The 16,790-nt window shown below is 47.3% G+C and overlaps 1 protein-coding gene and 1 long non-coding RNA gene across 2 annotated transcripts in view; both read left to right on the top strand.

The window, feature by feature from the left end:
* The window catches only part of LOC141051169 (uncharacterized), an 872,784-nt gene that overhangs the window by 667,351 nt on the left and 188,643 nt on the right, over positions 1–16,790 (top strand). The gene's annotated exons all lie outside the window — the stretch shown is intronic.
* LOC141051004 (uncharacterized) lies at positions 3,761–7,720 on the top strand. The gene is made up of 2 exons (XR_012220566.1): positions 3,761–4,721; positions 4,762–7,720. It is a non-coding gene; the product is annotated as an uncharacterized lncRNA (long non-coding RNA).

The raw sequence follows: 16,790 nt of genomic DNA, 5'->3' as shown, positions 1-16,790 counted from the left end.
TGTCATGGTTTGAACAGGGTTCTTGCCCTGCACTCACAGGGTTAAGTGTTCGTGGCCTCTTTCTGGATCTGGGAGGGGTATTTATACTCACTCTTTACCAGGGTTCTCTGTCAGCTATACTGTTGTTCTGGTGTGTCTGACCCCTGGTGTGCGTGTATTCTGCATTGCTTGTTTGCTTCCGTGTATGACCCGGTCCGTTCCCTCACTCTGTACTCCATTTCTCGTTTTGGCACTATTATCTTTTCCGGTTCTGACCTGGCTTGGCTATCGTTACTCCGTTACAGTTTGTCCCTATTGTACCGTCTATTGCCCGTTCTGGTTTTCTGATCTATTGCTATGTCCTGTGTTATGAAGGAGTCACCGAACGAGGAAAAAACAAAAATACAAGCTAAGTCCAGAAAACCGGAGAGATTGGTAGCTATCGGATTGCAGACCCCTGATCCTATCCACAACAATTAACAGTAGCCGTGGGGGATTCCTACGATGCCCTAGACCCCTCGATCATAGCCGGAGAACTAAATAAGCCTAAAGAAAGAAAGGGGAAATCTAAACTGCCCCAGAGCAGACCCCAAAGCAATAGGCAGCCCCCAACAAATAATGACGGTGAAGCAAGATGAAAACACTAACACAGATAGAAAGATAGGTTGAGCAAACGATGGGGCCCAAGCTAACTAAAAAGGACAGGATAGAAAAGCTGCTGTCTGCAATCCGTAAAAAACCCTACCAAAAAATGTCCCAACCGTCTGATAGGAAAAACAGGCCCTGAAGTCGCTAGGACTTCAAAAAGACTATCAGCACTCAGGTAAATTCTGAAGACAGAGCAAAGAGACAAACTGATCAGAGACAAAAATGGAACCCAGCACACCCCCGACCGGGGATGGCTGAACTCCAAAAAACAAGGTAAACAAAACAAAACTAATAAGTTCAATAGCAGAGCAAAAACTTATCTTTGGGAAGCAGGAATCATACTGGTTTCCAAGAATCCAGCAGAGAAATCACCAGCGACTCAGAAGGGCGTCGGCTGCCTTATATCCAGTCAGAATTTCCTGTTACCCAGTCATCATCTACCAGATCAGGTGTTTGGTAATCAGCCTCACTACCTTCCTTCACCAGAAGAGGGAGTTCATCAGACATCGACGGTGAAGGGGAAAATGAACTCACAACAGTCCTGACTATCCATTCTGTCTAACCCTTTGGTACTGTATTGCCATCTCGTGCTTTGACCCGGCTTGATCTGGCTTCTGTCTCTGTCTATGCCCCTTGGTTACATTGTCCAGTAGTTACCTTTCTAGGAGATTCCCTACAGCTCCTGGCTCTGTGGCGCTGAGGCCACGCCCCCAGCAGTCACATGCTTCAGGTCCTGTGAGCTTGGAGCATGCATTGTCACCACTGAGACCCCGCTCCGCAGGTATCTTTGTGCACAGTCTTTGTACTCAGGACACGCGCACTGGCTCAGTGAGCAAGTGCAATGTGGTGTTCCTGACATTATAGCTGACCATTTCAGTTTTTTTTTTTCTCTTCCGCTGAAGCAAAAAAAAAAAAGTGTGTTATCCTCATGGATCCCATACAAGCTTTGGCTGATCAGGTCAAGCACCTGATCCAAATGTTTCACAAACTTAATGTGAAACAACGCATGATGGCCCATACCCAGCAACAGTTGGTGGATACTGTGCAGGGGGCTGTCACTGCAGGGGCTCCTAGTGCTGGGGATAGAGATGTGTCATTGGCATCCCCCGAATCTCCGGTCAAATTTCCAGACCTTTTCTCAGGGGATAAAAGGGAGTTCAGGTCTTTCAGAGAAGGATGCAAGCTTTTTTTTCTCTGAGGCCCCGCTCCTCCGGGGATGAGTTCCAGAGGGTGGGGGTCGTCATTTCCCTACTTCGGGGGGCTCCACAGGCATGGGCTTTCTCTCTCTCTTCCTCTGCTCCTGAACGTATGTCTGTGAATTTGTTCTTTGAGGCTCTGGGGCACATTTATGATAAGCCTGATAGAGTGCATCTGGCAGAGGATATGTTGATGAGTGTGACACAGGGGAGGCACTCTGCTGAATGGTTCTGCTCAGAGTTCAGACGCTGGGCAGCGGAGGTCTCCTGGGATAATGCTGCCCTCCGGGGTTTGTTCTGTATAGGCCTGTCCAAACGTTTGAAAGATGCCCTAGCCCTTCATCCTCCACCGGATTCTTTGGAGGACGCTATGATCTAGGCTGTCCGCATGGACCGTAGGCTGCGGGCAAGAGGGGTCATGCTGCAGGAGACCCCTTTATTCTCCAATCTGAGAGACTCTGCATCTAGTCCTGAGCCCATGGAGGTTGGTGCCACGTCATTGGAGGAAAAAGAGAGGAGACACCATAGAAACAACCAATTGTGCTTTTACTGTGGATCCTCTGGACATTGGAGAAGGAACTGTCCTTCTTGCCCTTCTTCAGTGAAGCCGTCAGGAAAACAACTGAGTCTGGGTAACAATCGAGGAGGTTGCTCAGACTCCCAGGTACCCGTTTCCTCACTTACTAAAAATCTGCTTCCGGTGGAGCTAGAACTTATAGGCGCTCCGGTTGGGACTACCGCCTTTTGTTAACTGTGGTTCTTCTATTAATCTGATCGATGCCAAAGTTGTGACTTTTCATCAGATAGGGACAGTCAGGTTAAAAGATCCTGTTAAAATTGTGGCAATTGATTCTTCTATCACCCAGGAGGGAATTTATTTCATGACTGATACCTTTTCGTTGAAAGTGGGTTCCACTTACATGGAAAAATTAAGGTGTTTTGTTCTAAATAATCTGCCGGCTGGACTGGTACTGGGTATGCCTTGGCTTCAACGTCACAATCCTACTATTGACTGGGTCACGGGGGAGATCATTCAGTGGGGTTGTATGGCTAACGGTCTATGTTGTAACTTGACAACTCTTGTGACCCCAGTAAAATCTGTGTCAGTGTCGTCTGTCGATCTGGAAGGTATTCCGGAGTACCTGAAAGATTTTGAAGACGTATTTTCTGAAAGTGAGGCTGAAGCGCTACCAACACATAGACCCTTTGATTGTGCCATTAATCTAGTCCCTGGAGCCAAGTTACCCAAGGCTCACCTGTTCAATTTGTCTGGGCCCGAACGTCTAGCCATGAAGGAGTACATTACCGAGAGTCTCCACAAAGGGCATATTAGGCCTTCTATTTCTGTGGCAGCAGACTTCGTTATTGTTAAGAAAAAAGATGTTGGTTTGCGGCCGTGCCTCGACTTTCGGGAATTAAACAAAATTACTGTGAAAAATACTTACCCTCTCCCCCTAATTCCTGATCTATGTAACAACTCACCGGGGCCAAGTGGTTCTCTAAACTGGATTTACGTGGGGCATACAACCTTATAAGAGTCCGGGAAGGGGACGAATGGATAACAGCATTCCTGACGACTGAAGGGCTGTTCGAAAACTTGGTTATGCCCTTTGGTCTCACCAACGCTCCTGCTGTTTTTCAGAATTTTATTAATGTAATTTTCTCTGATTTAATTGGTCGTTTTGTGGTCATCTATTTGGATGACATTCTGGTGTACTCGGTGGACACTCAATCTCACTTGCACCATTTGCGGATGGTTCTCCCGAGACTGAGGGAGAATCATTTTTATGCCAAGTTGGAAAAATGCTCATTTTTCATGCAAGAAGTATCCTTTCTGGGGTTGATTGTGTTGGGGGGAGGGGTTTCGCATGGATCCTAAGAAGGTCCAGGCCGTTACAGATTGGGTGCAGCCTCATGACTTGAAAGGGTTGCAGCAATTTCTCCCTCACCCATGACAGCACCACGGAGAGAGGGGATCCGCCCTTCAGGGACAGGAACCTACAGATAAAAAGGGCGGTACCTCTCCTCCGCCTTCAGTTGGGTTCCTGTCCCTGACGGAGGGACCCACAGGACGGTACCTTTCGTGTGTCCAGGATCCGGGGCCGGCCTGACCGGTGGTGGCAGCGGGAAGGCCCCTGCCTCGGGAAGGTGCGGTGCCCGAAGCCGCCACTGCTGGGGCCCATGCGGGCTGCCGGGTGAGCGGGCGGGAGTGACGCCGGAGCCGCCGCTCCGGAGAGGAAGTCGGGGCTCGTGGGGACCCGGTAAACATGCGGGCGGCGCCGGGTTACAGAGGTGTACCAAGATGGCGGCCGCCCCGGAAGTAGAAGCCGGCTTCCGGGTCCCTAGAACCGGCGCATGCGCAGGAGCGCTCTCCCGGGGACCGCGGTGCAGGATGGGAGCGGTGACGCCAGCCGGGAAATTTTAAAATGGTGGCTGCACAAGCGCTCCAGGCTGGAGGCGATCCTGAAGGGGATAGTGACCAGCAACAGGAGCAGCAAGCCAGGCAGCAGCTTTAGCAGCAGCAGCACCACCACCACAATCATCGTCAAAAGAACGCAGTACAGATGGTCGTTCCAGTAGTCACTCCACGCAGCATAGCACGTCAGCTGCAAGGAGCAAATCGCCACCAGGAGTGCAGCCTATTCAGGACCTGACTCCATCTCCCGAATCGATACCTGCAGCCGCATACCTTTGGGTGAGTGATCTTCGTGAATGTTCACCATTGTATTAAAAGTTCCATTTCCCTTACTAGGGAAAGAAGGGGAAAAGAAAAGGGGTGCCCCACTTGTGCTAGTCCCCTACCTATTTCTTGAGAGAGTGGTTCTACACCTCAGAGCCAGCTGCCACCTTCACCATCTCACTCTGCTGCGGACACCAGGCAGCCAGAGTTCAACACCAGTTTCAGCAGTGGCTTCAAGCCAGCTGGTAACTCCACCAGGTTTCTGCAGTGGCTTCACAAGACGCTATCACCAACACCTGCCTAGACCATGTGACCCCATGGGAAAAGGGAATGGTCAAATGATCAGGGGCCAAAAACTGCTATAACCCCAGTGACCACCGGGGGCAAAAGCCAAAGCAAAGAAAACATCGAGTGCGAAAAAAAAAAAAAAAAAAACGGAACCATGTACAAAAGAAATCCTCTGTTAGGAAACTCCGGATTTGGCCTCTGACCTAAAAGCTGCGATTAAATTGGAGGTCAGAGTGCCCTTATATCCCTTAAGCATAGGGACAAATCAAAAAAAAAAAAAAAAAGAAAGACACAATAGTGATTTCCCAGTCAGATTCCTCGACATCGGGAGAAATCACGTCAAAACCCTCAGATTCCAGTTCCTCATTCTCAGACGAGGAAACAGAGGGGCGTCACTGCTTCCCCCTAGACGAGGTGGACAAACTAGTGAAAGCGGTAACGTCTACCATGGGGGTGCTGGACCCTAGGCCGGATAAAACAGTCCAGGACATAATGTTCGGGGGACTGGGCCAGAAAAGGCGCGGAGAGTGTTCCCGCTAAATGAAAATGTGCGGGGTCTAATCAAAAAGAATGGGATAAACCGGACAGGAAAAACACCACGGTCCCTTCCCTTAAAAGGAAATATCCCTGTGAGGAAAGGGGCCCGAAGCTCGATGTAGCTGTCGCAAAGGCCTCAAAAAAAAAAAAAAAAAAAAAATTTTGCCCTCCCCTTTGAGGACATGGGCACCCTCAGGGGTCCCCTAGATAAAAAGGCAGATACCTTTCTTAAAGGTGCATGGCAGTTAGCTGGAGGTAACCTCAGGCCAGCCATAGCGGGACGCCAAGCGATAAAATCCTAGACTCTATCCCAGTAATAAGGGGAGCGGCTGCCTTCCTAGCGGACTCATCCGCAGACTCAGTCTGGTTATCGTCCAAAGCAGCAGCACTCTCAAATGCAGCTAAGAGGCCCTTTCGGAATAGAAAGTTTCTTTTGCGGAGACCACCGAGAGAGCAAAGTGGGCTGACAAGAGAAGAGATAGAGGGTTCCTCCTCGGCAACTTGTCCTGAGACAAAAAGCCCTCTAGGTGACAGTTTGCTCAGGGTGGGGGGAAGGTTAACCCTTTTTTCTCCCAGCCTGGAAAAGAATATCAAACAACCCATGGACAGTAAACCCCCTAATCCAGGAGGGCCTAAGGATAAACTTCTCTCCCTCCCGCCTCAAAAGTATGTAATGACTCCGCTAAGATCCAGTATGCAAGAGCAGAAAGCCCTAGGAAACGAAGTCCTAAGCCTGGTAGAAAAAGGAGCCCTCCAGGAGGTTCCCCTGCAGGGAAGGGGCAAGGGGTTTTACTCCCCTCTTTTTCCTGGTGACCAAGCCAGGCGGCAGGTTTCAGACAATTATAAATTTAAAAAAAAAAAAAATTTTTTTGGAGTCAATCAGGTCCACCACCAATCTCGGTGTTGGATCTCAGAGACGCCTATTATCACATCCCCATTCACAAAAACTCCAGGAAATATCTCAGGTTAGCTGTCTCGATAAAGGGCGAGATAAGAGAACTCCAGTATAGAGCCTTGCCATTCGGAATATCTGTAGCTCCACGGGCAGAGATGATGGCCCATATAAGGGAGCAAGACATAATATTAATCCCGTATCTGGACTATTTTTTAATAGCAACCAGCTTGGTTCAAAAACGCTGGGAACAGGGGGACAGAGTGATGGGCACTCTGCAAGGCCTGGGCTGGCTCCTGAATCTAAAAAATCAAGATCAGAGCCCAGCAGAGTACGGGAATTCTTGGGTCTAATATTGGACTCAAACATTCAAGAGTGCCGCCTCCCAGACCGCAAGAAGGAGAAAATCGCTCAAATTGTAACAAGAGCCATCCAAAATCCCTCCATGACATTAAGAAAAGCGATGTCACGACTAGGTTCTCGCTCCGCCTGCCTGCCAGCAGTCCAATGGGCTCAGTTACACACGAGAGTTCTACAGTGGGATGTACTAGCCAACTAGTCTGCAGTAGGGGGACACCTAGAGGGTCGTATTACCCTAAATTCAAAAACTACTCATTCCCTAACCTGGTGGAAAAGCCAAGACAACCCTTCCAAAGGGATCCCCTGGGTAACAAAAAATAACACACATAGCTACCACATATGCCAGTCCCACAGGGTGGGGAGCACACATGAACAACGAAGTGGCCCAGGGTACGTGGGGAGTTCAAGAATTAGAAGCCTCCTCGAACCAGTGAGAGCTCTTAGCAGTGGGCTACGCATTAGTACACTTCTTACCCCTGCTCCGGGGTCATCATGTCCGCATATTTCGGACAATCGAGTCACCATAGCATATATAAATCATCAGGGGGGAACCAGGTCCCGAGCCCTAATGGAAACATTCTCCAGAGTCCTCAAATTAGCAGAGGCAAACCTGCTATCTCTGTCACCACTACACATCCGGGGCACGGAGAATCAAAGGGCAGACTTTCTAAGTCGCTCCCAATTATGACAAGGGGAATGGGTCCTAAAGCGATCCGTTTTTCGGCAGATTGTAAAAATGTGGGGGGACCCGGGCATAGATCTGTTTGCCGACTTCAGAAACAAAAAGTGGAAACTTTCTGCTCCATAGACCCCAGGGGGAATCCTCTAGCTCTGGACGCCTTCATACTCCCATGGACATGGGGCCTAACATATGCCTTTCCCCCGATCATGCTGATCCCAGCAGTGTTAAGAAAAGTCAGGGAGGATGGGGCAGGAAAGATTTTAATAGCCCCCTTCTGGCCCAAAAGAACCTGGTTCTCCTGGCTAAGAATATTCTCTCTAACCGACCCATGGATCCTCCCAGATCTCCTGGACCTGCTATCGCAGGGGCCAGTGTTACACCCTCAGGCAGGGAGATTCCATTTAACAGCATGGAATTTGAGAGGGCACTGATGAGAGACAGAGGAATTTCAGAGAACCTGATAACTACACTACAAAAAAAAAAAAAAGAGAAAAAATTCTTACCCACTTCGGAGGTAAAGGTTCAGGATGAGGTTCACATTGACAAAATCCTAGAATTTCTACAAAAGGGCCTAGAACAGGGTCTAGCGGTCAACACATTAAAGGTACAAGTAGAGGCCTTGGGCACCTTTATAACCATAATGTGGTAGGTAATCCCTGGGTGACAGATTACTAAGGCCGTATCCAGATCCGGGCCGATAGCTAATCAAAGATTACAATCATGGGATCTAAATCTTGTACTATCCACGCTAACAGGCCCTCCATTCGAACCTATTCACTCAGCATCCCTAAGAATCCTGTCGTTAAAAACAGTGCTTCTTTTGGCGCTAACATCAGCTCGCAGAGTGAGCGATATGCAAGCTTTATCAGTAGGGCCACCTTTCACAAAGATTCTAGATGATAGGGTCATTTTAAAGCCTGACCTGGCATATCTACCCAAAGTGTCATCACACTTCTATAAGTCCCAAGAGGTAGTCCTTCCTTCATTCTGCCCAAATCCTAAAAAGAAGGGAGAAGACAAATTCCACACCTTAGACGTGATGAGGTGCCTAGTGCAGTATCTAGAGGCCACCAAGAAATGTAGGAAGGAAGGCTCTCTCCTTGTGTGTTTTCAGGGACCTTGGAAGGGACTCAAAGCATCTAAGAGTACCCTGGAAAGGTGCATAAGGGATGCGATTGCCCTGGCATATTCATCCAGTGAAAATACCATTCCGGAAGGGTTGAGAGCCCATTCCACAGGAGTGATGGTGACCTCATGGGCTGAAAGATCTGAGGTATCAATAGAAAAAATCTGTAAGGCGGCCACCTGGTCATCACCTTCGACCTTTTTTAGGCACTATAGATTAGATCTAGCCTCTACGTCTGACCTGACCTTCGGGAGTAGGGTCCTTCAGGCGGTGGTCCCTCCCTAAGCTACCAATCTCTGTAATTCTCTCCGTGGTGCTGTCATGGGTGAGGGAGAATAGCTTAGTTACTCACCGATAACGGTGTTTCTCAGAACCCATGACAGCACCCGCTTATTCCCCTCCCCTTCACGAGTGTGGTGGGCACGTTTTACTGTTAGTAGAGTGTTTCCGTTTAGACACGGTGCTTCTGATAATAAGCAATATTATAATGTTATGCATATATTTCTGTTGTCTAACTAACCTGGAGACCCTCTGATGCTCTGTAACCAACTGAAGGCGGAGGAGAGGTACCGCCCTTTTTATCTGTAGGTTCCTGTCCCTGAAGGGCGGATCCCCTCTCTCCGTGGTGCTGTCATGGGTTCTGAGAAACACCGTTATCGGTGAGTAACTAAGCTATTTTAGGCTTTGCTAACTTATAGGAAATTTATTAAGGGCTTCTCGCAGGTGGTAAAACCTCTAACGGACCTCACTCTCAAGGCATCTGATGTAAAAATTTGGTCTGTAGCTGCAAAAAATTATTTCATGACATTAAAAAAGTGCTTTTCTTCAGTCCCTGTATTGATACAACCCGACCCGTCAAGACCTTTTATCGTGGAGGTTGACGCCTCGGAAGCAGGGGTGGGGGCAGTTTTGTCTCAGGGCCCTCCTACCCTTACTAATCTGAGGCCTTGCGCCTTCTTCTCTAAAGGATTTTCCTCTGCCGAGATAAATTACGATGTCGGCAATAGAGAGTCGTTGGCGGTAAAGTTGGCTTTTGAAGAATGGAGGCATTTCCTGGAGGGGGCTATTCATCCCATTACAGTCATCACTGATCACAAAAATTTGGCCTATATCGAGTCTGCCAAGAGATTGACCCCCAGACAGACTCGGTGGGCACTTTTTTTTTCTCGATTTCAGTTTACCATCACATTCCGCCCGGGATCTAAAAACATCAAGGCTGATACCTTATCCCAAAGCTTTGATTCGGTGTCCCCTCCAGAACCTTCCCTCCTCCATTCTTCAGCCAGGAGTAGTGGTGGCCGAAATCTCATCTGAGTTACAGAGAGAGATTTTGGAGGCCCAGGCTCTGGCTCCAGGTGGTAAACCCCCGGTTAAATTGTTTGTACCGGAGCGTTTCCATCTCGGACTTATGCAGGAATTTCACGATTCTATGTTGAGTGCTCACCCTGGGATTGCAGCAACTGGGGGGCAATTGCGAGGGGTTTCTGGTGGCCCTCTATGGTAACAGATATTAAAAAGTTTGTGACTGCATGTGGGGTGTGCGCTCGTTCTAAAAATTCTCAGGTCCGGCCGGCCGGGGAGTTGGTACCTTTGCCAATTCTGGATAGACCATGGACACATTTGTCCATGGATTTTATCACAAATCTTCCTCCTTCCAGGGGTAACTCGGTGATATGGGTGGTGGTGGATAGGTTTTCAAAACAAGCGCACTTTGTACCTCTCCCCGCGTTACCATCTGCTGAAACCCTGGCCCATTTATTTATGCAGCATATAATTCGGTTGCATTTAGTGCCTATGAATGTGGTGTCAGACAGAGGTGTACAGTTTGTAGCCTGGAGGGCTTTTTGCAAAAAGCTGGGGATTTCATTGTCCTTCTCCTCTGCCTACCACCCAGAGTCTAATGAACAGACGGAGCGCACGAACCAATCGTTGGAGCAGATTCTGAGATGCTTGGCCTCTTCCAGGCAGGAGGACTGGTGTGAGGTATAGCCCATGGCAGATTTTGCATTCAATTGTCTTCTGAGTCAATCTACTGGGAAGTCTCCCTTTCAGATCAACTATGGGTTTAACCCACATTTTGGAGAGTTTTCCCGCATGGATTCAGGTTGTCCTGGAGCTGAGGGTGCGACACAACATCTTAGAATTCTTTGGAGGGAGGTTCAGAGGAATATTTCCAAGGCCCAGGAAAACTATAAGCGGTTTGCTGACAGGAGGAGGGGGTCAGGTCCAGCATTTGCAGTAGGGGAGAAGGTGTGGCTATCCACCCACAATATCAAGCTTAAGATACCATCTATAAAGCTGGGCCCCAAGTTTATTGGCCCATACAAAGTTGTGGAGGTTGTTAACCCAGTAGCCTACTGACTGCAGCTACCCACCTCCTTTAAAATTTCTGATGTCTTCCACAGGTCCCTGTTAAAGCCTGTGGGGACGGTGAGAGAGGATCCCTCATCAAATGATCCTCCAGTGCTGGTAGAGGGGCAGCTGGAGTATGAAGTAGGGCGCATTGTCGACTCCCGGTGGGTGCGCCGGAGACTCCAGTATCTGATACACTGGAAGGGGTACTTCCTGGAGGATCGGTCATGGGTTCCGGCCAGTTCGGTGCTTGCCGATCGTCTGGTGCGGGCTTTCCACGCCAGATACCCAGACAAGCCTGTGGGTCCAGTGGCCCCCCGTTAAGAGGGGGGTACTGTCATGGTTTGAACACTACCAGCGCGACTTCACCCCTATGTGGGATGACAATCTCCTGGTCTGTCAGATTCACGCACCATACCAGCACCGTCCCTTCTCGTACCACAGCCAGCGTTCGGACCACCAAGAGTACTTCAGGCAGTTCCACTACCGGAGGTTCCAATTGGTCTCTGACCCCCTCCAGCGGGGCATGTGCTCGGATGGGCAGGGTTAGTACGGTCTGTCCTGGTGGTAAAGTGAGTTGAGTGGAGGCTGGCACAATCACTTTTCCTAATGTTTCCCATTGGCTAGAGACTTCCTGCACCCGGGCTGTACGAATAAACTGTTGGAACACCCACCGCTGGGGGGTGTGCGGACTCCACTGGTTTAATGACAAGTGATATGGCTCACCACTCAGCAGTTTTCCGAATTCTTTCAGGATATTCATCCCAAGCCTAATGATATGACCATGGCCAGCCTCTCCCTGGGTCAGCACGATACCCCTCCATCCAACATCCTTCCCGCACAAGGAGACCTGCATCCATACCAGCTCTGCGACCAGGATGGGCAGGAGATTTGCCGCCGTCAGCTTTACTACTGGGCCCCACTCGGGCCTGAGAGTCTCTGGGAAGTGCCGACGGAAATACGCTCCCGGCATCGTGGTCACTTGAGACCCGGTATCCACCAGGCAACGCACGGCCCGGCCATCGAACTCAGCCCAGACAAGCGGGCATGTAGACACCAGATTCATGGGACTTTCACTACTCTTTCCTTTCCATTCTGGCTCCGGGCATCGTCCCCCAGGCTCGGAACCCTCTAGTTTAATGGGAGGCATGGCCGGGGCCTGGACCATTGCAGACATTCCCTAGCCATATGTCTCATCTCCTCAGTTACAACAAGCAAAAGACCTCGGTCGACGGGTCCTTCGGGCCTCGTTACGGACGTTTGCTTTGCCTTGGCTTCCGGCGGCACACTGACCAGCCTCAACTCTCTCTTTCATCTGAGCCAGCTCCCCTTGAATATTCAACAGTTCCTTTCTCATCTCTTCAACCCATTGGGTTCAATTACCGACTGTACTGCTGCTTCACCACTCTGGACCTTCCCTACTGGGACTGTCATACATTGCTCCTATTCACATGAGCGGGCCTCTCTCCCTATGTCAGCAAAAGTGATATGAGGGTCTACCCGCACCCGCTCTCTCAGGATCTGCTTGGTCAGGGCGTCCCGCAGGCCAGTCACCAACAAGTCACGCAGCACGACATCTGTCGGCCCTATCCCCATCCCGTCTTTTCTGACAATGGTGGTGTGTAATTCTTGTAGGGCATTCATATATTGTGTAACCGTCTCCCCCTCTCTTTGCATACGGCTAAACAGGTGAGTCCTATGTACTCCTACGTTAGCGAGGTCCCCATGGGTCGCCTCCAGGATTTGACGCACTTTAGCAAACGTATCACGGTCTCAGAGGGTACGCAGCATCACGGAGTCTTGACCCTTCCCATCCAAAGCCATAATCGCCACCTCGGCCTCGAGTGCAGGGGTCATAGGGTGCATTCTCATCATACCCCTCATATGTTCCGTCCAACTCCACAACATAGTATTGGACCCTGTAAATTTCGGCAAATTACTCAGCATGGCCTCCAGAGAGATACTGGTTCTGGGCCCAGCTGCCTGTCAACCACCTCCGTGCTATTAGACTGCATCCTGCCAACTACGCCAAAATGTAAAATGAGTAAGGTTCATTGGATGCAGTGAAGAGCCGGAGGGAGAGAGGGGGATAACAGGATTTACTGAATAGGCAATTAACAAGTAATACTCTACGCAGGGAGGCAAGAATAGTACGGCAGTGGCGGGAATTGCACACAAACACAATGCTCAAGAATAAGATATACAAAAACAAGGAAACTTATCGCTTGTAGTTCTTGCAGGGGAAAGGCTGGAAAATCTCCCAACGGCAACACAAATCGTGGACAAAGACTCTAGATCTGCTATGGAGGAACGAGAAGCACTGTCTCCGGCAGCGGTTGGTCTTTTGGGGTAGTCTCTAGGCAGCTTATCCGTTACCACAGACAGAAAGAGCTGTCCAGAATAACAGGGTCAGACGATAACTCAATAGCGTCAAAGTCAATCTTATAGTCAGCACGCTGAGGGATGAGTGGTGTGGAGTTGTCAGCCGGAGCAGCGGATAGAGAGTCAACCTTCTATCGCTTTTCCGCCAAGTCTGACCCATTTCCATGCTCAGTCCTTCTTATGTACCCCGCCCCCCCTGCTGTCCAGCGGGAAGGTCCTTCCCTCCCAGAAGAAGCCTCCCCCGGCAACAGTGGTGACAGCCCCCACAGTTCCGGACTTAAAGGGCATCGGAAACCGCTGACTGTCTGGGCTCATCTTCTTACAAAGATCTGAAATTTATGATGTTGCCTTGAAATTTGTGGTTATGCTATTTGTTTTAGACCTTCTGACAACTATCTAGGTCCTTGTGAAATGGTCTTTATTAAGGACTTGCACTGTGCTTTTCTGATATTAGCCGAGTATTTTTCTGATATACTAATGAAATTTGCTTATATTGTGTGGTGATATCTGGTCATTGTAAACCTATATCTATTGCAGTTGATGCTGCTTCTACTCTAATAAGAAAATTATTTTATCAAATGATCTGGCTTATATATATATCTTAAGTGACCATAAGTGTTCCATTGATGTTTTAACCATCTACTGATGGCTTTTTTTGTGATGTTAAATTTTTTATTTATGTTGGTGTTATTTTCACAAATATTGTCACCTCATCACACATTTTTGGTGTTTACACTTAGGGCATAATAAGGTCAGAGAGGGAAAACTTACAAGGAGTGGGGGTCCCACATCGCAATACTAGGGTGCCAGCCTCCGCGGAAAAGTGGATGAAACCATTATAGGGTTAGCCCCACAGTCCCCTCCCCTTTCTGCAATTACCAAATCCTATTAGTCACTTTAGCCCCCTCCTTTTTATGGTATTAAAATAAAAGTTTTTGTAAATAGTAGGAGGGTCTTATTTAAGTTTTTTTCTTTTTGAGTTTCAGGGACCTTGTTTTCTATCTCAATAATCTTATCTTATACATAAAAAACAAACAGACGGTTGGCACATGGATAGAAATCTGAAATTGTTTAACCCGTACGGGAAATGTCGTAAAGAAAACAAGAACTGAAGCGCCGAGATTACGGGGATTTTTTGGTGACCGCACCTCCCACAAATAATGCAATAAAAAGTAATTCAAACATAGTATCCCCAAAAATTAGGCCAATAAAATGTACCACTCGGCAAGCAAAAAAAAGTCACACATTGATGGAAAAGTTAGACAATTAAAAGTCTTGGACCAATGACAATTGTATGAGTCTGGGAAAAACACATATAGAATATGGATGTCATTTGTGTGTTGTCCGTGTTTAACATTGCAAAGCATAGGGAAGCTTTGTTATTTTTTTTTTATCCATACCATAAAAATACTGATGACACAGTGATGTTAAAATAAGACACACTGATGGAAAATCCTGATAGCACCAGTACCAGTTTTTCATATATGTGTTTTATATGGATGTGTGAAGGACATTTCAGACGGATTTGGACTGTGCTGCTAACTGACAACTTATGAGCAGAAAATGGTCAAAGATACAGTTGTGTTATGTGGGGGACGTATAAGCATTATATGAGTCAGGATATAGGTCAGGAGGAAGCAAAGGTTAATTTCGAGCAGTGATAAGTCTACTGCTTCTGCCACTGTTGAAGTCACTTAAAAATTGGAACCAGAAGATCATCTGAGCACATTATATATACTACAGTGCATGATGGCAATAAAGACTACATGACTAATAAATCAATTATCCATACTGGTGATATTTTATGTTATGTCTAGGATTAAAAAACAGCATGAGTAGAAGGATGTGGAATGGGAAGAGACTGGAACTGTGCACAGTACACAGACATAAGTGTCTACAGAAATTATCATACAGCAATGTTTTACGATATTAGATTTTAAGATTGTATTATTGAAAAATTGGAAAGGTAGTTTAATTTTTTCAATAAATGTCTCCGCCACAGCGCCAGCGCTATAGTCTACTCAGCTGCAAAATATTAGGATAATACCACAAAATTACTCCAAATAAATAAATAATTAAAAGTTTTAATATTTGCGCTCAGAGATAGACCTTTATATATACTAAACTAACTCTTCAAGTAGAGGTGAAAAACTAAGTAGCCAACCTAAATTGCAACCTCCAATTAGCGATGAGGGTCAGGCACCGCCTACTTGACTCTTTACAAAAAACTTCAAAAATGGAAAAAAATTATATAATTCAGATTATGCCACGTATACAAAGTTCACCATGAGGCTGAGGAGAATAAAAATTGTCCATAAAACGAAGAAAAAAAAGGAGAATTACCTTGAGATTAGCTTCTTTGAACTGATAGTGCTTAGCAGTCCAGGTCCTGTGCATAGGAGGTTCCAATGAAACGACAACGATAATATTAATAAAATCCAGAGAAATGACACCATGTGAGGAGAAGGGTTTGATGCTATGAGTTGCGGACGCTTGTCCCGGCCGGAGACAGGCGTCCTCTCTGCAGTGCGCCCTCCTGGGCTTGAAGCGGTAACGGCGCACGCCGAGAAAAGCTGACAAGGTCCGCAGGACCTTGTGTGACGTCACAGCCACGTGATCACTCACGTGACTAGCTATGGAGAGCAGTGAAGCTCAAAAACATCCGACGCGTTTCTGAATCAACGGATTCCTTCATCAGGGATACTCCTCCACCCTCAGAGGTTCTAATTCAGACATTGAAAGCAAAAAGTTCGATTTCACTATTAAGCCCATTAGGCATCAGAGTGTCCATCATGAAAATCCATCTACTTTCTTCTTTTGACATCTGATGGATGAAGTTGCCTCTCCTCCAACTTCTATTAACCACTTTGATGCCTGTCACTAATGTACCTCTTGTAAGACCCCCATGATTGATTAAAAAATGATTGGAGAGGGGGTGACCGCTAAATTTATTCTTAATATTCCTCAGATGTTCCGCTATCCTTATATGCAATGGATGTATAGTCCGGCCAATATATAATTTGCCACAAGGGCAGGTGATTCCATATATGACCCCCTTAGTTTCACAAGCTATGAAGTCCTTAATTTTGACCTGCCGAAATTTATTTGAAATGGACAATTGTTTTCTGAGACCTAATTTTCTACAAGGTCCACATTTGTTGCATGGAAAAAACCCTTTTGGGGGTGTGTGAACATGTACATGACTCGTAAACATAGGTTTAGGAATAGAAGGGGCTATTGTATTACCGAGATTATTTGCTTTCCTAAAAACAAACCTAGGATAAACTGGTAACTTTTCACCGATCACTTTATCGTTTTTTAATATATTCCAGTGTCGGTTAACAATCTTTCTAAGGATTTTACTGTTGGCATTGTACTGCGTAATAATAGGAATATCTTCCATAATAGAACACTCGGTGTTTTTCTTTTGTTGTATCAGTAAATCCTCTCTCGGCATTTTCCTAACAGTCTCCTTGATTTCACCCAGGGCCTTAATGTCATACCCCTTTCGGACAAATTTATTAGTCAGAAACACCGCCTCCTTATCAAAATCTTGTATTCTAGAGCAATTCCTATGAGCCCTAATGAGCTGGCTTTTAGGTACATTCACAAGCCAGCTTGGAAGGTGGCAGCTATCCAGAGAAATGAAATTATTAGAATCTGTTGGT

Source organism: Dendrobates tinctorius, unplaced genomic scaffold (assembly GCF_039654945.1).
Source record: "Dendrobates tinctorius isolate UK_male_01 unplaced genomic scaffold, ASM3965494v1 ptg000155l, whole genome shotgun sequence".
Classification (NCBI taxonomy): Eukaryota; Metazoa; Chordata; class Amphibia; order Anura; family Dendrobatidae; genus Dendrobates; species Dendrobates tinctorius.
This window is presented reverse-complemented; position numbering and strand designations above follow the sequence as displayed.